The following is a 22,207-nucleotide window of genomic DNA, read 5'->3' on the forward strand; positions in this document are numbered from 1 at the left end:
TAGGCAGTTTTGTATCCTTTTGCAAAATTCTTTCAAGGATAATATTGACATATTAAGAGATGTTTTCTGTGGCTGTTTCACTGTATACCTAAGAGGTAGATGTAAATATATATTGGTATTTTCAATTTCGGTAAATCTACTATGAATTATCATCTTGTTATCTTGTAAATATGATCTTTCTTGCTCTGTTCCTGTGTCTCTCTGTCTGACTGCCTGTTTCTCTCTCTGTGTCCCTCAACTGTGTGTGTGTGTGAGTGTGTGTGTGAGTGTGTGTGTGTGTGTGTGTGTGTGTGGTGTGTGTCCTGCATATAGGTAGATTGCTAAAGAAGTCAGAGGAACACATCAGATCCTTTGAGCTAGTTTCATGGGTAGTTGTAAGCCACATAATTTGGGTGCCGAAACTCTGGGAGAACAGGAGTGTAACTCCAGTCCTGATTCTTCTTATATGTATTCATTGTTTTAAAGTTCTTTAAGAGAGACAAGGTAGCCTAGCATGCCAAGGTATTTTTGGGTAAAATTCAATTCTCACTACTCACATGGTAGAAGAAGAGAATCAACTCCTGCAAGTTTCCACTTACACACACACACACACACACACACACACACACACACACACTAAAAATACAATTAAAAAATTAAAGCCTTTAAATGCAATACCTTTATTACTGTCATTGCTGTTTCTTGGTGAAAATCTCTACACTTAGAGGAGTTACTCCCCATGAATAAATTACTCAATGCCATATATGCCATTGCTTTGTTCCGTTTTTATGAAATATGAAAAAATAAATCTTACCCTTCTAAAATTATAGATATAACCTAAATAATTCTAATCTATTAGTTTCCCAGCATTTAGATTGCTAGCAGAGTATAGCACACATGCTGCTTTAGCTTTTTCTGATTTCTTTTTTATTGTGGAACTTCAATCTTTCATGGATACCAGCCTCCTGCTTGGATTACCAAAACTCCATTATCTCCACTTAGGCATGGCAAACACTTCCACATAGTCTTTGGCTCACCAGTAGTTTTAAGATGTCAAATTCACCATCCTAAAACATCTTGCCAAAGCAGCAGGCAAGGCACTCCCATTCACCTAAAGAGCTTTTAAAACTTTACAGAGAAATAATATCATAAACAATATCCCTTACAGTCTATCAGGATAAACGCTCATAAGGACCTCACACTTACAGCTAAGTGTGTGCGTTCATTGATAACATCAGGTAGTTCAAGGTTTTGAAGGAAGCCTTTGATTCTGGAACTGGCTATAATGCAGACAACCTGCTGACAGAGGCCTTCTCTGAAGGACTTCAGTCACAATCATGGTAACATTGCAGAAAGCAGATCCCAGGGTTATCCAACTGCTTCCCACTGTTGTTTCCAACTTCAGCCCACATTTGCATAGCTCTGGCATATATGAATCACATCTATACATTACTTCAAGAAATCTTCCTCTCAGCCTGCTGTTGGTGCCCTGTCATGATCTTCATAGGGTCACTAATGAGAGGGAACCTTGAGAGGAGCTGCAGCTGGAAGCCCACAGAAGCAGAAGACAGAGTTAGAGCTCAAGCTCAGGCAGGTTTGATGGACACAAAACTGTCTTTCCTATGTTCTCAGCCCTTGCCTTATGCTGTTAGTGTGTCATGTCATGTTTGTCCCTCATGTAGTACATTTCAACCATTAGATCATGTGACGGTTCCAAAAAATATGCAATGCAGTTGTTCTCTTTCTTCTGAACACAATATAGCTTATTGAAGAATAAACTAAAAAAAAAAATACAATAGAGTTTAAAGTAGCTTAAATGGTTTAAAATATGCAGGAATTAGCATCTGGAATAAAATTGTGCTGACATACATTACAAACACACACACACACACACACACACACACACACACACTTGCTAAAACTAAATCAAATGAGTGAGTGCTAATTTCTCAGTATATTGTGTTCCTACCTCTAGGCAGGTCTTCCTTACCTGGGAAGAATAGGTTCAGTTTCAACACCATTAGGGAAACTAAGCATTTTCATTTATAGATACAAGTTTTCAGTTGGTGCTCTCACACACAGAGCTGGTAATATATCAAAGATTTTGTCTTGGTATTATAAACCACACGCGGGGCTTCTGTATGTTGGAGAAAGTTACCCCAAAACTTCAACCTACCCAAACTTGATATGTAAGGATTTGTCTTCCCTGCTCCCTGTTACTTACTATTATAAATCAAAGATTAGATCAATTATCTCACCATAAAAGATATGCTGAGCATTCCTTTCTAAAAAAAAATCATTATTCATCTTCAAAAATTTATGGGTTTAAAAACCTTTTCAGTTTTCTTGATGAATTTCACCCATTGACCAGTAATCAAAACAGTAAAAATAGCTCAAATAACTTTACAATGTTGCTCACTCAGGGAAATTACAAAATATTTCCCCTTGGATGCCAGCTTGTCTTTGTTTTAGGAGTGTGATCCAGCTCGCAGTAAAAGAATTCTGGCTTTTCTTTGAAAAGTACTTATTTGCCTCCTGACTGCGATCATGTGCTTTCAATTTCTTCTGCGTTTCCCCACTTACTTTCTACAGCATTCTTTTATGGCTGAGCGACTGCCTGGCAGAGTAGGAACTGAACCACAGTATGTAATTAAGTTCTTTGCACAATGGAAGTTAGTCATCAACAGGATTACACCACTGTGTCTGGATGCTGCTGGGGGGGGGGAGTGCAGGGGGGGAAGAACAGCACAGAGAGCTCTCCTATAGCCCTGTCCTGAAGCTTAGCACTGAGTCCTCTGTTCTGTCCCGATGCCATGACATGAATTCCAATCAACTGTTCTGATTGAAAACGAATCCATGTGAATTAGCATCTTATACATTTTATATTGTTATAGATATTTTATCTGATAGCAATTCTGAATAGCTGCTAAATAATCGGTAGCAGAGCTCAACAGTCGAAGCTGTGTTATTGTTCATAGCTTAGAAAAAATATCATCATAAAACATAAATGTACTTTGAAAGACAAAGAAACAAATGCATGTTCCCTTAATGTAATGTAAGCCTAACAGTAAATTTAACAAAATATAGTATAGAGAGCCTAACATCTTTGAATATAGTTCAGGTTTTTAAAATAAGATGTGTGTATTCTGCAGTGATTTTAAGACTGTTCTAGGGAGGCTTGTGAATTGGTTCAGCAGGTAAAGACACTCATCAACCAGTCTGAAAACCTAAGTACTGTACCCAGTTTCTAAAATGTTAAAGAAGAAAATTGAATTATAAGTTGTTTTCTGCACTAGCACCATGGCATGTGTATGTGTCCTCTCAACCCCACCCTCACACACCCAAATGCACACAAATAAAAGACAATGTAGTAGACAAACAATACAATAGAGCTGTTTTAACATATGATGCAAAGTTCAATTTCAACTTCGTGATCAGATATGTATCTAGAATGAAAAATAAAAGGAATGCCCATTATGTTCCTGAAAAAGTAATAAAAGTATGGACTGTGACAAGAACTCATTCAAATGCTTGCTGTGAAAGCAGGGGTGCCTGCATTCCATCCTCAGTACCCACACACACAGGCCATGAGGTAACCCTAATGCTGGAGAGGTAGAGATAGAAGGATTTCTGAAATTCAATTACTGAGCAGCCCATGACCCCAGGTCCCACTGAGAGATCCCATCTCAAAAAACCAAATGAACAAATAAGCAGCCAACCAACCAACCAACCAAACAACACAAAACCAAAACCCCAAAAACAACCAATCAAAAAAAAATAGGTGAATGGATCTTGAGTTTAACCTCTGCCTTATACACACACATGCATACACTTATGCATACACATACAAACAACCCACACATGCAAAAATAATGAAATAATAAAACACATTGCGTATGGCTTAGTTAATTTTTCAAGAAGAAATGCTGTTCATATTTTTGAAGGAAAAAGAATTAATATTATCAAAATGATACAAAGTGTGTCTGAATAATGGTAAGAGTTTCTAGATGAGGTATAATTGATGATCAATGATAACCCACAATGTAGAGTATCACAAGAAAACAGAAAATTGAAAGTCACAGGTGCCTGATATAGCTGTCTCCTGAGAAGTGCCGCAAGAGCCTGACAAGAACAGAAGCAGATGCACACAGCCAATCATTGGACTAAGCATGGGATCCCTTATGGAAGAGTTAGGGAAGGGACTGAAGGAGCTGAAGGGATTTGCGACCCCATAGGAAGAACAATATCAACCAACCAGGCCCACAAGAGCTCTCAGAAATTAAACCACCAACCAAAGAGTAAACATGGAGGGACTCATGGCTCCAGCCACAAAAGTAGTAGAGGAAGGCCTTGTTGGACAACAATGAGAGGAAAGTCCCTTGGTCGTGTGAAGGCTTGATGCCCCAATGAAGGGGAATGCCAGGACAGGAGGCCAGAGTGGGTGGGTGGATTGGGGAACACCCTCATAGAAGCAGGGGGAGGGGGATGGGATAGAGAGTTCCAGGGGGAGGTAAACTGGGAAAGGGGATAAAATTTATTTACATTTGAAATGTAAATAAAGAAAATATCCAATAGAAAATGTCATAATTACTGAGCCTGTAACTGGTTTGTGATATAGTGACAACTAGGCTTATACAAAGCACTCTGCTCTGGGATTGCTATTCAGACCTTGACCCTAAAGCATCCCACCTGTCCTGCGCTCTACTGACACCAAAATTCTAGTTCTTAGATTGGGTGTCACCATGCATTCTCACGTGAATTTTGTACAGTTACAGACAGGGTTCTTATATCAATGTCCTATGCGTAGTTCCCAGCTTTCCACTGTTAACACTGTTTTTCTAGTACTGTGTCCTTTTGACCTCTTGGTTTAGAAGCAGATGACTGTGGTTGTGTAAGATTATTTCTGGATCTTTTATTCTATTTCACTGGGCTATATGTTTGTTTTGGTGCCAGCACCTTGTTGTTTTCATTACTACAGTTCTGTGATATAATTTATCGTCCTTTCTTCACAGTATTGGAGACATCCTATGAGTGGGGAAAACATTTAGTGTTTATTCGTCCAACAGTGAATCCAGAATACATAAGTAATTCAAAACATTTAACACCACAATGAGACATGATTTGATCAGTAAACAGGCAAGTAAAATGTGCAGCCACTTCAGAACATTAAGGGAATATAGCCAATAAATACATAAGGCATGTTTATTATTTTTAAGTCATGCACAAAAATTATAAATCAAAACTACAATGAGATTCCATCACAAACCAGCCATACCAGTTATTTTTTACTAATAAAACAAGAACAACAACAAAATCAATCAAACAAACCAACAAACCAAATGAAAACTAGAAAATGGCCAGAGAAAAGAAATTTTATACACTGTTATTAGGAAGACAAATTAGCACAATTACAATGAAAATAGTCCTAAAAAATAATCAAAACCAGAAGTTCCAAGTATCTAGCTATACCACTCCTAAGGGCATATCCCTAATAATCCAAGTGACAGTACATTATAAACCTTCCCATACATTTTCATCATGGCAATATTCACATTAGACAAAATATAAAATCATTATAGCTGCATATAAATATGAGGTGAGCATATATTATATATGTGTGTTTTAGCATGTATGAATTTTTGTAGTAATAACAGTATCATATGATTTTCAGTAATCTGTATATAAGCAGAGATCATCATTTTTGAGATCACAGGACCCTGTTAGAGAAGAGGAAGGGATCAGAGAAACTGTCTGGGGAACTGAGGATAGCTGGGGATGAAGGTGGTCAATTCAGATTTTAAGCATGTAAGAAAAATATCATAGTGAAGCCCTTATTCAATACACATAATGTACACTAACAAAAATAATAGGTAGTATATGAAATTACAATTTTTGAAATACAAGGAAAAATTCTTCCTTGATATTTTTGCTGTAAAATGCTTATTACAATGACAACCATGTAAAAATCCTGATCACAGGGAACCAAGCAGAAGATGGACATGCACTGTTATCAGCCTATTTGCATCTGAGAAGTCATACTAGGTGAAGCAGCATGGAGACCCTGGATACACAGAATCGTCAGGGTAACATGCTCATGAATCTGGTTATATTTGGATCTGTGGATCCCAGTGAGGCTGGGATGTCTCTCCTGGGGACCTGCAGGCAGTTGAGATGGAGGTACAGACAGACAGATTCTGGCAATTGCCCTGGCACCAAAACACAGTGGGACAGACCAAGGAGACTCAATCATCTGCCTTATATTCATGATCCAGGAAGTCTTGGGTGGGCACAAAACTTGTCCTTCATGAATGATGCAACTCACCTGCTTACCAGTTTCACCAGCGTAGCATGCTCCTTAGCCTCTTCTCCCTAAGCTGTCTTCACAATCAGTGACCATGACCTTGAACTATGACTGTTAGTAAACTGAGACCAGTGAGCTTTGTTGTCTTTGCTGTCCATCTGGGTAGTGACTGATGCTTCTGACCTTGGCTGTGGACCAGTTTGTTCCTGTAACTATGAAAGCAGGGGCATGTTGACCATACTGTGATAATTGGATAGAGACTTCATCGGTCTCAGCAGTAGAAATAGGCATTGGCATGGGCTTAGCCATGATGACAACAGGTAGCAACAGGAAAACCTCAGTGCCTGAGCTGCCCTCATAATTGTGGTTGGAGACCTTGGGCAGAATGTGAGCATCACAGTCATAGCCTGTCCTATATCTCAATCCTGGGTACAAGTATGTGGATCCCATCTATACTTTTTTCCTTTATATTCTTATCTTGAAAGAAATGTTAATTGTCCTGGGAGATGAGATCTTGGTGCTTATTAAAGAAAAAGACACTTGAAGTCTCTTCCTCCATGAAGAATCTGCTGCTGTCTGTGAATGTCACAGAAGATTTGCACACCCTGCATATCTGTGCTCTGACAGTGGCATGGAGAGTCTGTCCACATAACCATCACTCTGAGAGCCAAAGTGCAGGCTGAGCTGAAGATGGCTAGGGACCTTCCCCAAAGGAAATTCTACTTTCACACCAGGACCATCTAAATTGAGAGCACTCTGAGGAAAAGGAGGACTTTTGGGAATACTAAGACCTTTTTGACCAACTCTTCAGGCAGGTGTGATCAAACACCTGGACAGGACCTATGGGTGGCACAACTGAGCTTTGTTGTTTTTGCTGTCCATCTGGGTGCTGTCTAGTCAAGACATTGAGTGTTCTCCAGGTTCAAGGCATAGCCTTTTCTACAGAACAGTCACTCTTCTCTCCCTTTTCTCTTATGATCCCACAGCAAGCCAGGGGATGGATATGAGGCAGATATAAAATCAGAATGACCCAACTTCTCTTCTTGTCAGCTCCTGTCAAGATGGTATTTGGGCTGCATCCTGAGCTGATGTCATCTTAACACCACCGCTGAGAAGGCACTGAAGTTTCCAGTGAAGTGCAGACATTTCCAGAAGGGGAATCTAAGCTTTCTTGTACCACCCAGGGTCATTGTGTCTTCAACAAAGAATTGAGCAAGCTCCTGGGAAATTGGGACTCTCTTTTCCAGGTAATTAGTCTCATTGGTAACATAATTTTCAACCAAGTGTGTACAATTATAGATATTCAAAATTAGGCTGTAATTAGTATTTCTAAAACTACTTTTTGGAACATAAATTCATTTTTCCCCTACACAAAGACTTGGGGGCAATCATAGACACTATATGGAACACAGAGCAATAGACTCTCAGGTTTTCCAGAAGAGAAGGCTGTTCTCTTCAGCTATAGCAGACAGTGAAGACTTAGACTAAGAACGGTCAAAATATATCAACTATGGGACAAGCAAGGAAGATGGAGAAGAGTCTGTCCTGCAGTGCATATAAAAAGCAGCTAGCAGAAACCTAGGTGGTGTTTACTGTGACACACAGAGACTAGAACTTCAATTTTAAGCATTAGTGAACCATTCAAGTGTAAATAGAGGGAGAAAATTTTAAGTTATCTTTAAAAGAGATTATTCAGGATGCAGTAAATACAGTTACTTGGAAGACAGCCAGAGTAAAGACAGGAAAAAGTTAAGCAATTATGAGAACTATCAAGGAGAATCTCCAGGATGTGTTTCCCTTTTAGAGGAATAATCATGACAAGCCAGCTTGCAGGAATCCCTCCCATTTATTTAAATTTCCCTGTAATACATTCCAGGATTGTTTGTTCTCTTTTAAAGCTAAGAAACTTTGATTTATCCATTTTCTTTCTTTCAAATGGCTTCTCAATGTCTGAACCATGATAGAGATTAAATAAACATACTTTTATCATCATGGTTTCTATACTATTTAAAAAGGCATTCAGAAATTAGGTAGTAGATATTAAGTATCTGTACAATGGCACAGTGAGCTCACAGAATGAGACTTTGTAGGAAAAATACACTCTGAGTCACGGATCAACAAGCCTGTGGATGACACAAAGGCAGCATCCTTCAGTTATAAGCATGGTTTGACAACTAACAGAAGTTACTATATTAGCTAAAAATATCAGTTTTTCCTATTCATAGATTTAGTTGTAATTAATAGTGTGCATGTGTGTGTGGGTGTGTGTATATTTGTAGGAAGGGGTGATCAGATATGCTTATACCGTAGCACATGTGTAGAGGTCACAGAGAAATTTCAGTGTTGATCCTTGCCTTGCTCTTTTGTCTATCTTATTCTTATTCCATGATCTTGCCTTGCCTATCTTATTTATGATAAGGTCTCATTGCCACTGTGTAGGCCAAACAACCAACAGACTGGGGAAAAATCTTTACCAATCCTATATCTGATAGAGGGTTAATATCCGATATATACAAAGAACTCAAGAAGTTAGACTCCAGAGAACCAAATAACTCTATATAAAAAAATGGGGTAAGGAGCTAAACAGAATTCTCAACTGAGGAATACCAAATGGCTGAGAAACACTTAAAAAATGTTCAACATCCTTAGTCATCAGGGAAATGGAAATCAAAACGACCCTGAGATTCCACCTCACACAAGTCAGAATGGCTAAGATGAAAAACTCAGGTGACAGCAGATGCTAGTGAGAATATAGAGAAAGAGGAATACTACTCCTTTGCTGGTGGGATTGTAAGTTGGTAAAACAAATTCTGGAAAACAGTCTGGTGGTTCCTCAGAAAATTGGAAATAGTTCTACCTGAGGACACAGCTAGCTATACCGTTCCTGGTCCTATACCCAAAAGATATTCCAAAATACAACAAGAACACATAGCAGCCTTGTTTATTATATCTGGAATCTAGAAATAACCAGATTTCCCTGTGTTTATTTTTTATTGGGTCTGGAGATCTGAATTCAGACCACTAAGCTTTTTTTATTTACTCACTGAGCATTTTCTTAATCTTTAGTACCCTTTTCTCTCATAGCAATTGATAAATTAAACCATTTATATAAGAAGAAAAATGTCATTGATGCAAACATTTATAAATTACAGTAACAAAATCTGCCAGTGTGTTAATACAAAATCCAATGCCGCTGCTAGTGGGTATCTGAAATTCTATCTTCAGTTAAATTATTTAATACTAAAACAAAAAACTGTAAATTTTATGTTACACACTGGCTATGTTTGCTGACTAACAAGGCTTCTCATGAAATGAAAATGCTTTGAACCAATTGGATTTAACAGATGTATATAGAATTTTTCATCCCAAAGCAAAAGAATATACCTTTTTCTCAGCACCTCATGGTACCTTCTCCAAAATAGATCATATAATTGGTCACAAGACAGACCTCAACAAATATAAGAAGACTGAAATAATCCCATGCCTCCTATCAGATCACTATGGAGTAAAAGTGGTCTTTAGTAACAGTAAAAACAACAGAAACCCCACATACACATGGAAACTGAATAATACTCTACTCAATGATACTTGGTCAAGGAAGAAATAAAGAAAGAAATCAAAGATTTCTTAGAATTTAATGAAAATGAAGGTACAACATACACAAATCTATGGGACACAATGAAAGCAGTGCTAAGAGGAAAACTCATAGTTTTGAGTGCCTTCAAAAAGAAATTTGAGAGAGCTTACACTAGAAGATTAACAGAACAACTGAAAACCCTGGAACAAGAAGAAGCTAATTCACCCAGGAGGAGGAGAAGACAGGAAATCATCAAACTCAGGGCTGAAATCAATCAAGTAGAAACCAAGAGAACCATACAAAGAATCAACAAGACCAAAAGCTGTTTCTTTGAAAAAATCAACAAGATAGATAAACCCTTAGCCAGACTAACCAAAGGGCACAGAGAAAGTATCCAAATTAACAAAATTAGAAATGAAAACAGAGATATCACAACAGAAACCGAGGAAATTCAAAAAATCATCAGATCCTACTACAAAAACCTGTACTCAACACAACTGGAGAATCTGGAGGAAATGGACATTTTCTTAGATACCAATTACCAAAATTAAACCAGGATCAAATAGACCATCTAAACAGACCCATAACCCCTAAAGAAATAGAAGGGGTCATAGATAGGCTTCCAACCAAAAAAAGCACAGGACCAGATGGTTTCAGTGCAGAATTCTATCAGACCTTCAAAGAAGATTTAACACCAATACTCTTCAAACTCTTCCACCAAATAGAAACAGAAGGAACACTACCCAACTCCTTCTTCGAAGCCACTATTACGCTGATACCAAAACCATGCAAAGATCCAACTAAGAAAGAGAATTTCAGGCCAGTTTCCCTTATGAATATCAATGCAAAAATACTAAATAAAATTCTTGCCCACCAAATGCAAGAACACATCAAAACGATCATCCACCATGATCAAGTAGGCTTCATCCCAAGGATGCAGGGATGGTACAATATACGAAAATCCATAAATGCTATCCACTACATAAACAAACTCAAAGAAAAAAAACACATGATCATTTCATTAGATGCTGAAAAAGCATTTGACAAAATTCAGCATCCTTTCATGCTAAAAGTCTTGGAAAGGACAGGAATTCAAGGCCCATATCTAAACATAGTAAAAGCAATATACAGCAAACCAGTAGCCAACATCAAACTAAATGGAGAGAAACTTGAAGCAATCCCACTAAAATCAGGGACTAGACAAGGCTGCCCCCTCTCTCCATATCTTTTCAATATAGTTCTTGCAGTCCTAGCTAGAGCAATTAGACAACAGAAGGAAGTCAAAGGGATACAAATTGGAAAGGAAGAAGTCAAATTATCACTATTTGCAGATGATATGATAGTATACTTAAGTGACCCTAAAAACTCTACTAGAGAACTCCTACAGCTGATAAACAACTTCAGCAAAGTGGCTGGCTACAAAATCAATACAAGCAAATCAGTAGCCTTTATATATTTAAAGAATAAGCAGACTGAGAAAGAAATTAGGGAAATGACCCCCTTCAAAATAGCCATAAACAGCATAAAGTATCTTGGGGTGACTCTAACCAAACAAGTGAAAGACCTATATGACAAGAACTTCAGATCTCTGAAGAAGGAAATCAAAGATCTCAGAAAATGGAAAATGCATGGGTTTGAGTTTCAGTTTCCTGTGCTGATTGATTAGATGCTATCATTTGCTCTCTTTTGAGGATGTAAGATGGGATAAATTGTATATGCAATGTTCTTTCCATTGTAGATAACTGTTAGAGAATCCCAGTCATGCATAAATTTATATACATACATGCATATGTGTATACATATTTAATATATACATATATATTTGTATGCACACAGTAAGAAATGAAAAATCCAAAATTTAAATATTATCGATAGTCAGTTTTATTTTTAGACACAACATTCTATCTTAAGTTTTCTAGCATTCTCATTTATGCAATGCAAACTTAGTTCTTTCTTGTACATGCCTAATCATCATGTATAGTCGTCTTTACTTAATTGTACATAAAATATAGAATACATATGCTAATAGATCCAAAAGCTTAATTTGAAATTATAATGAAATAAAACAGAAGTATGTCTTCAAGTTCTCAGATGAATGATTTGGGTGAACAAATGAAGTAATTATCTCAAATATATGCATAAAGTCTGAGAACAACAGGTTGAGATAAAGTTCAAAGACTGGAAAAGACCTTCAAACTCCCTTATGAACATGAGCTAACACAATTCCTAAAAGGCCTTAAACCTGAAAGGCACAAATTATTTATTGGCATTCACACTTCAGTTTCTAAATGTTAGTTCAAGTGTGAGGAGTCTGCTACTCAAGGAAATGTACTATCCTAATGTGGTAACATGATGCTTCTTGAATTTAACATTATTCTCAAATCAATGAGTTTTCTTAAGTTATTTTGACATAAGTACACCACAAATATAAAAATTACTTTTTCATACTCCAAGTTTTCATGTGTGTGAAAGCAATATAAATTTTGATGGCTTTATTTAGGATCACAATTTGAAAGTGCAGATACTTTTTACATATGGTTTTTTTCAAGACGCTCATTGTGTGACTTATGCTTTTTATAAGTGTTGTGTATGCGTGGATATATGCTATCCATTACCTCAGGATGTCCCCAGTAGCTGAGCAGTTTGCATCAGTAACACTACAATAGAGCTTTTGAGAGTCTATGACAGCTAGGATCACAGCCAAGATAAATTAAGCTTTTTCTTGTGATCCTTTGAGCCAAAGATTGATGGGCATTTGAAAACTATAAATGTGCTTTGGAAAGGTCATATTTTATTACACAAAAGTAGGATCATTTTGATACCCTATACTCTATTAAATACTGCATCTGTACTTTCCATAACTTCCCCACATCAGCAAAAGAAGGGTTTCCATGTTTGCTTTAGCTAAACATAATTACTATTTTTGTTCAAGTTTAGACAAATGCAGTGTAGTTGAGAGAGATCAGTGGAGTACAGATATGAAAGTTAAGATGCTAATTTTTAAAAAAATTAATTTTCCTAAAGTATATCTTGAAATATTTCAGTATTGACTAAAGTTCCTAAACTTGTAGACAGAATAGGGTTCCATTTTACCTAAGTTGTGAGTCTCTCTCTCTCTCTCTCTCTCTCTCTCTCTCTCTCTCTCTCTCTCTCTCTCTCTCTCTTCATGTGTGTGTGCATGCATGTATCTGTCTTTCTAGCTCTGTGTGAGAGGGATGTGTCTGTGTATATATGATTATATAGAGGTGTGTTTATTTCAGTAGTGGGAAAATAGGTTCTGATCACAGATGTTCATATTTTTTAATAGAAATTTTGAGACAATGTTAAAGGACTGATATTTTTGTGCACTTGAAAATCAAGAATGATATATTGATGGGAGATGTCTTTGGTTGACTAGTTATTGATATTCATTTGTGATTTATAAATATTTGAGGTTGAATAAGATGCTCTCTGAATTAGAAAAAGTATCCAAGATACCTAATGTGGTTGGATATATTCAAAAGAAAAAAAGCAAAATGTTTAATATAATAATGCCTATATACATTTCTGGCATGTCTTGCTTGCTATCAGAAGCATTTTCTAAAATCAAATATTCTTTATGAATTTATCAACTTGAAGTTTTTATCTTCTTATTAGAAACTTTAGAAATCAGAATACACTTTGTGAACTTGAGGTGTGTCAATTATGTAAAGTTTATCAAAGTTTTCATTGTTTAAATAAAATGTGATCAGTAATTTTGAATATAATGAAGCTATTAAGTTAAATGATCTACCTCTGTGCATTTAAAGTATATCTTTGTTAAAACCACAAAAATGTTACAGTAAAGGAAAATGGAGCAATGAAGGAAGCCATTGGGGACATAATACTGAGCAATGTCAACAGTGCTTTACTGGTAAGTTCTGTTTTCACAAGAAAAGAATCTGACAATAGATTTCTACATAACCATTTGGAACACAAAAGCTTTAGGGTAGTCAATAATCATCCTGGGAATTTGATCTTGAAGAAAAACACAAACTGAAATGCTCCAAATCTTTCAAGCACCATTTGAACTCCCATCACATCTGCTGATGCAAACCCTGGTAAGTGAACATCATTTTTTTGTGGGGGTAAATATACCTTTATCCCCCTTTTATTTTATAGATAAATTCAAGTTTTAAGTGTATTTATATTTAGATTACAAAAAAACATTCCCTTTGAATTTCAGCCTATCTTTTACAATCAGCTGGGTTTTTTTTATTCAATATATTTTTATTTACATTTCAAAATGATTTCCCCTTTTCTGGCCCCCCCACTCCCCAAAAGTCACATAAGCCCCCTTCCCTCCCCTTGTTCTCCCATCCAACCCTTCCCTCTTCCCTGTTCTGGTTTTGCCCTATACTGCTACACTGAGTCTTTCCATAACCAGGGGCCACTCCTCCATTCTTCTTGTACCTCATTTGATGTGTGGATTATATTTTTGGTATTCCAGTTTTCTGGGCTAATATCCACTTATTAGTGAGTGCGTACCATGATTGATCTTTTGAAACTGGGTTACCTCAATTAGTATGATGTTCTCCAGCTCCATCCGTTTGCCTAAGAATGTCATGAATTCATTGTCCATCTAACCATAGAAAAGGTTTTGGAATTTAATTGCTCATTTCTGTTTCATAGAATGGAAATAAAATACAAAGTAATAATGAAGTATTAATACATGTCTATAAACATTAAGAGCAATGTCTTATCTTCACCCTTCCACTTTTCCTTTCCTTTTCTATCATTCTTTCTCAGTCCCTCCATCTTTCCCTTTTCACTTTTCTCCCCAATGTTTTTCTCCCTTCCTTCCCTTAATTTCTTTAGTGTGGATAATATTCATAAATGTATGTTGCATAAATACTACTTTAAGACTACAAAAGAATAGAAAATACATAATATATTTGTAATACAAATATGGAAATCATATTTGTTTGTTCCTCTGACATTTGCATTTAAGAATAATAGGGATTAAACACTCATACATGTATTTAATATAGACAGTATTTCATTGTCAGCTTTAACTTAATAATAGGAAACATATTTTTGTGAGTCAGAGTCTGCCGGACTTTAATCCTTTTAGACATTGCAACCATCTGATTAAGTGCTTTATGAGCTCTCTCTCCCAACACTCTCAAAGTGTCATCTGTCATACCCTTTCTGTCACACATATAATATATGACTGTCTAATGATATTAGAGCCAAGAAATATGATGCTGGGTTTGGCATTTCAGAGTGCAATGTTTCTTTACTGTAAACTCCAGAGAATGGTCCCTGTGTATACCATGAAAAGGATGATATCAACGGATTTGTGATAAACACTCTAGATTTGTGGAGAAATCAGCTAAAATGGTGATGTTATGTGGTTTTCTTCAATATGAATGCACAGGCTATAGATTGTCTCATAATCCAAACTTAAGAAAATTTCTATAACTGTACTCTGAATTGTGCGAAGTGATGTTTTTAAGTGATGTGACCTGATCACCATCTTAGAATTGCTAGGGTAGCCTTGATTAATACATTAAAACTAGTTATTTTCTGGAGTCTAAGTTAATCCTAATATACTGCTGATGCTTAAATTGTCAACCAAATATGGCACACATTCTCATAGGGTTTGGAATAAAATGAAGTGTTAACTTCTTTTCCTATTTTCCTCCTTTTATATAAAACTTCATCTGTTAGTTGACTGGAAGAAACTGATGCAAACTGGGTGAAAAAAGTTTCACTTGTGAAGCACTTAGCAGGAGGCTTAAGAAATAGTACATAAGACATAATGAGACGGAAATAATACATAAGAAATAGTACATAAGACATAATGAGATGCAAATAACACTCTGAATGTGGTTGGATAGTACAGCTTACCCTTCTCTCCCAGGTTTATATCTAATATTTGAAAGTTTAGGCCACTGCAATTTATAAATAAATGTAAATAAATGAAAATAAGTAAATAATAAAATTTCTTTTAAAAATCCAAGAAATTATGCTAACATTCATTGAGAAAGTATTTTTAGAAATTCTTGTTTTGATATATGTAGGCTTATCTAAGGAGGAAAATAAAACATGGGAAGGAAAAACAGCCCACAGTGCAGGAAAGATGGCAAGAAGGGGAAGTAGAATTTGTAAAATGGAAGAGGCTTAGCTAGAACGCTAGATACAGAGAACATATTGGATATGTATTTTTAAACAAATAACCATTTTAAAAAGTATACAAGCCTCAGAGCCCTTAGAGCTGCCTTCCAAAAACACACGTGCAAGTGGAAGACCTGGAAAATGCATAAAGGCTCTAAGAGAATCCTGCCAAACTGAACAAAATGTACAGAGGGCAAGAAACACTTGTGGAATCACGGTGTGACCATTTCCTTGGACCTTTTTTTTACAAAATGAAACAACCGTGACTTCCAGCAAAACAACCATAACTTATGAAAATTATAAAAAGCAACTTCTTAAGTCTCTGGAAAATGTCCTAAAGGCATGCATCTAATGTAGAAACATGTATTCAAGAATGTCTGTACAGTCTCATTCTCTATCAGTTCATCCATGACGGGCTCCTGTTCTCCAGCACATCAGTGTGACAAGGGTATGACACAGTCAGGTACAGTCACTAAGAGAAAAACTGTTCATTTTACTGCTTGCTATTTAATGTGATGAATTCTCCCAGAGAAAGGAAGATTTTTTTTTGAAACATCGCTCATCCTTTCTCCTTGATCTCTCGTGTTGCACAATCTATTTTTTCGAGGAAAGAATGTTAAAAGGTCTTAGGTTTATTTTTTCCCTTCTGTTAACCATGGATAGAATGGAAACTTTAACCCAGGTATAGAGAGCCAAATCATAGTGGAGCTTAGTTGTCCTACACATAACTTTCTTATATAATAGAAACTCTCAGCTTGTAAAAGCAGATGAGGAAATATTATCATGGAAAATACCACCATTCTTATTCTAGGATATGGGTACGATTCCAAGAAAAATGTGCCATCTATTTTATGTTTTCCATCTTAAATTAGTAGCAAAATGATTAAACAGTGGGCAATGTTTGCTAAAAGAGAGTTGTTACAGTTGTTATAATTTTCTTTAAAGGCATTGACTTTATTAGAAGCATGAAAGAAGCATCTTGACTATCGCAGTGTCTGAATCAATGGAGATCTTGTAGAGCAATTAGGAGATAGCTCCACAGTACGAACAAGTAGGTCATGCTTAAGATTAAAAAAAAAAAAGATTTAGGAAAAGAAAAAGAAGAACCAAACCTCAAAGGATGTTACAAAACAAGTTATTTATTTTTCCCCTATGAATGGGGTCATGCTTATATTGGAAAAGACTGTGGAAAAAATTAAACCCCAGAGCATTGTTGTAACAATAAACCAATCAGTTACCAATTAGCGAACAGTAACTGGATGTGATGCCACTAGAGATAGACCACCCAAAGCTTAGAAGGGATATATAGACAGAGTTTACAGACCCGATCATTCATTCTGAAGGTTGTATCCTCTAAGAAACAATAGCACAAGATTTGACTTACTAGATTGTAGACTTCACTAATATAATCCAGAAAATTCACAAAGCATAGACACAAGCAAACAATGAATCTAGTGGAGACAGAATTCTGTAAAACCAGACTGACAACAATTTAGGATGTAAAATGTACACTTTTTAAAAAAGACATTATTAATTTCTGCAAGGAAGCAGAAAATGTGAAGCAAGTCCACCATACCTAGTTGATACCTAGTCTCAGTTCTTTGGGAGGTAAAGGCAGAAACATAACTACAGCCAATGATTTCAATTCTAGCATGATGAGTAAAACCAAATTCTCAAAGAACAAAGAACAGAAAGGACGATAAACATATCAGAAAAGAAAGGAGAATATATGAACAATGTAAAAGAATAATAAAAAAAAAAGGACAAAACAAATGGCACTTGAAGATTCAGATGAATCACAGCAGATAGACACTCCAGTTGCTTCCACGAAGATTAAATCACCACTCAACCTGCTTAATGAAATAAAAGATGCTTCAGAAGCACATCATTAACTAGTGTCAATAAGGACATTGAAATAATTTTAAAAAGGCAAATTTGAGAGACAGCTACTACTACCTTGCAGTGAGGAATTTAAAGGAAGGCACGAGAAAATCGATTTGACTTGTTATTTTTAAAGTCATGGATTAGAATAGTTAACATAGTAAAAATGGCCACCTTACCAAAAAGCAATCTGGTGCTAAGGTCATGAAAATGCTGATTAGTGGGACAATCTAAAGGGAACCTGGGTAAATGATTGGATTGATATATAAATAAAAGAATGGGCTTTGATCTTCTAGGGACATCTGCTTGCAGAGCTAACAACGCTCTCTTAGAATTTCTCTAGCAGATTTTCTGACCAAAGTTAGAAACCCCAAGCATTATTACACCTCTATTAGAATTTGTCTAGCAGGTTTTCTAACTTTGTCAGAAAACTCAGCAGCAAGTCACAAAGTTATATAGCTCTTTTAGAATACTTTTTAGCAAGTTTTCTGACTTTGGTAAAAAAAAAATGCTATTTAGAGAGCTGTTATAGCTCTTTTAGATTTTTTTTTTTTTAGACAAGTTTTCTGATTTTTGTTGGAAAACACAAGAGCTATCTAGAGATCTACCTTGAGCAGAAAACTCTCCAGAGAGTCATCTCAAGCAGATTATAGAGTTAACAGCTTGCACCCCATCATTGACTGTAAGTCATTTCTTCCTTCTCTCCCTAACACCCTTCCAGAGGACCCTTTCCAAGCTGAGTCTGGTTCTGGGTAATATATTATAACCAACATGCTAAAAATCAAGGACAAAAATGAAAATGAGAGTTAGCAAGCAAAATAGGTCAGTGGAACTTTCAACTAGGAGAATGGGTGACCTCTCATTTAGAATAGCAAAGTGGGCTTGAAATAGTTTCAGTCAGTAAAGTGTTTGCTCCAACCCAAATCCAATTTCTAGAACCCATGTGTGGGAACGTAATTCTAGCTCTATAGAACTGGAGATAGCTAGATAGACATCTAGGGGCTCAAATCCTAGGCAGTTGTGCTTGCTTGGTGAGATCCACGACACTGTATGACCACACCTCAAAATAATAAGGTATGTGGTGCTGACAGAATGGCTTGATCTAAAAAAGCAGAGGAATCTTCACACACAACCCCCGCCCCTGAGTATGAGGGAGCATACACAGAGAAGTATGTTAAAGACAGCATAGCAGAATACTCAAAGTGCTGAAAGAATCAAATAATGTTAGTTGAGTATTATATAATCAGCAAAATGAAGATTAAAAACAAAATGTTTCAAGATTCATGGTTATGTGTTGAATATCCCAACAAACTCCATTTAGGTGTACAAATGGTGCATGTATATATATATAAAGGTGCACATACATATATATGTATGCACCACTTGTACACACACACACACACACACACACACACACACACACACACACACAAGTGACCATAGGTGTGTTGGTTCATTTCTGGGTCTTCAATCCTATTCCATTGATCCGCTTGCCTGATATTGTACCAATACCATGCAGTTTTTATCACTATTGCTCTGTAGTAGAGTTTAAAGTCTGGGATATTGAATCCCCCTGAAGTTCTTTTACTGTTGACAATAGTTTTAGCTATCCTGGGTTTTTTGTTATTCCAGATGAATTTGAGAATTGCTCTTTCTAGCTCTATGAAGAACTAGGTTGGGATTTTTATGGGAATAGCATTGAATTTGTAGATTGCCTTTGGCAAGATGGCCATTTTAACTATATTAATCCTGCCAATCCACGAGCATGGAAGGTTTTTCCATTTTCTGAGATCTTCTTCGATTTCCTTCTTCAGAGATCTGAAGTTCTTGTCATATAGGTCTTTCACTTCTTTGATTAGAGTCACCCCAAGATACTTTATGCTGTTTGTAGCTATTGTGAAGGGGGTCATTTCCCTAATTTCTTTCTCAGTCTGCTTATCCTTTGAATATATAAAGGCTACTGATTTGCTTGCATTGATTTTGTAGCCAGTCACTTTGCTGAAGTTGTTTATCAGCTGTAGGAGTTCTCTAGTAGAGTTTTTAGGGTCACTTAAGTATACAATCATATCATCTGCAAATAGTGATAGTTTGACTTCTTCCTTTCCAATTTGTATCCCTTTGACTTCCTTCTGTTGTCTAAGTGCTCTAGCTAGGACTTCAAGAACTATATTGAAAAGATATGGAGAGAGGGGGCAGCCTTGTCTAGTCCCTGATTTTAGTGGGATTGCTTCAAGTTTCTCTCCATTTAGTTTGATGTTGGCTACCGGCTTGCTGTATATTGCTTTTACTATGTTTAGATATGGGCCTTGAATTCCTGTCCTTTCCAAGACTTTTAGCATAAAAGGATGCTGAATTTTGTCAAATGCTTTTTCAGCATCTAATGAAATGATCATGTGGGTTTTTTTTTCTTTGAGTTTGTTTATGTAGTGGATAGCATTTATGGATATCCTTATATTGAACCATCCCTGCATCCCTGGGATGAAGCCTACTTGATCATGGTGGATGATCGTTTTGATGTGTTCTTGGATTCAGTGGGCAAGAATTCTATTATTATTTTTACATCGATATTCATAAGGGAAATTGGCCTGAAATTCTCTTTCTTAGTTGGATCTTTGTGTGGTTTTGGTATCAGTGTAATAGTGGCTTCAAAGAAGGAGTTGGGTAGTGTTCTTTCTGTTTCTATTTGGTGGAAAAGTTTGAAGAGTATTGGTGTTAAGTCTTCTTTGTAGGTCTGATAGAATTCTTCACTGAAACCATCTGGTCCTGTGCTTTTTTTGGTTAGAAGCCTATCTATGACCCCTTCTATTTCTTTAGGGGTTATGGGTCTGTTTAGATGGTTTATTTGATCCTGGTTTAATTTGGGTAATTGGTATCTGTCTAAGAAAATGTCCATTTCCTCCAGATTCTCCAGTTGTGTTGAGTACAGGTTTTTGTAGTAGGATCCACAAGATTTTATTTAATAGCAGAAACATTTCAGTTTACCACTGGTGCTGCATGCTAGGTTTGTTAGTATTTCCTGCATGCTTATTTAGTACAAGGGGTGTATTTTATTAATGCCTTTATTTGCATTTCTCTAAAGATTAAGTGTATTAAAGTCCCTTCAGTGTATGGCTACTTCTGTATTATCTTTGGAGAACTTTTTATTCAAGTCTATTGCCCATGCTATAACAGGCAGATTTTATGCTGAGTTGTTCTAATATTTTTTTTATCATGTATATGCTTTGATAATGATCTTTTACTCTGTAGGTTTTCTTTGCTATGTTCCCATTTTCTTTGACAAGGGAAAATGTTTAATGTGTTGAAAGGCTAACATATTTCTTTATGTATGTGTGCGATATACAAAAGAACACTACTTTAAAAAATAGCAAATCAGTGAAAATTTAACAGTGTTTCCCCATGATGCTGTCTTTACAAACAGACACCGCAACACTTTCTGCCGTCCCCACCTCTGATTGCTGGACTTTGAATGCCAATGTTATAACCAATGACACGGTTGAGTCTAGAAGCTTCATGTAGATGCTACTCTCAACAACAGTCTCAGTAAAATAGAGCTCCCTGGCTTCAAAATGACCAGAAACTACAGACCTGTGAGCAAGCTCTGAACATAAAAATTAAGTCAACAACATAACTGTAATCCATGACAGATTGAGCATATGACATTTTCAGCATCTTACATGAGAGACAGGCTAAATCTCCTTAAAGTAAATAATTCATTAGAGCGAATAAATGGCTGACATTGCTATTGAGACATGTTGTTGAGACAGAGGTAAACTTTTTAAGGGAGTAGAAAAATAAAGCACTGCTGGAGATAAGGGTTAATTAATGTGATGAAGGGTGTATAAAAAATACAGAAACGAATAATATACTATTTTGTAAAAAAAAATGAGATAAAAGGGAGAAAGCCTGGTTGGTAAACAAAAATATTGATTTTTTTGTATGTGGTATACCTGTATGAGTTGTAATTTAAGGAGGCCACAGAGATCCCCCCAAACAATACAGCCCTGGTTGCCCATCAGAACTAGATGATAAAGATCAATTATGGAAAACACCATATACCTTCATCAAAAGATAAAGGAAAAACAAACTGAAGCATAGCTGGAAGCTTCTTTCTTGATATATAGATTTCATAATCAAAATATTAAAAACATTAAGGAGGGAAAAAGAAATCAATAGTCTTACCCAGCTGTCAACCCTATGAATTTCAACACCAACTTACCAAATAATGTCTGCTAATTTGTACATAGTAACATAAATATAATTGTGGTAATCCACTCTTCTCTATTTTGAACTCAGCTCCACCTAAGAGAGCCCATGTATCAAACTAGACAAAC

The 22,207-nt window shown here is 36.3% G+C and overlaps 2 non-coding genes across 2 annotated transcripts; both read left to right on the forward strand.

Moving 5' to 3' along the window:
• The first annotated feature begins 18,188 nt into the window (after positions 1-18,188).
• Positions 18,189-18,250, forward strand: LOC127666466 (U7 small nuclear RNA). Its single transcript, XR_007973658.1, has one exon. It is a non-coding gene; the product is annotated as a U7 small nuclear RNA (small nuclear RNA).
• A 1-nt stretch (position 18,251) lies between these two features.
• On the forward strand, positions 18,252-18,312 carry LOC127666464 (U7 small nuclear RNA). Its single transcript, XR_007973656.1, has one exon. It is a non-coding gene; the product is annotated as a U7 small nuclear RNA (small nuclear RNA).
• The last annotated feature ends 3,895 nt before the right edge of the window (positions 18,313-22,207 follow it).

The sequence above is a fragment of the Apodemus sylvaticus genome, chromosome 15, assembly GCF_947179515.1.
Source record: "Apodemus sylvaticus chromosome 15, mApoSyl1.1, whole genome shotgun sequence".
Lineage (NCBI taxonomy): Eukaryota > Metazoa > Chordata > Mammalia > Rodentia > Muridae > Apodemus > Apodemus sylvaticus.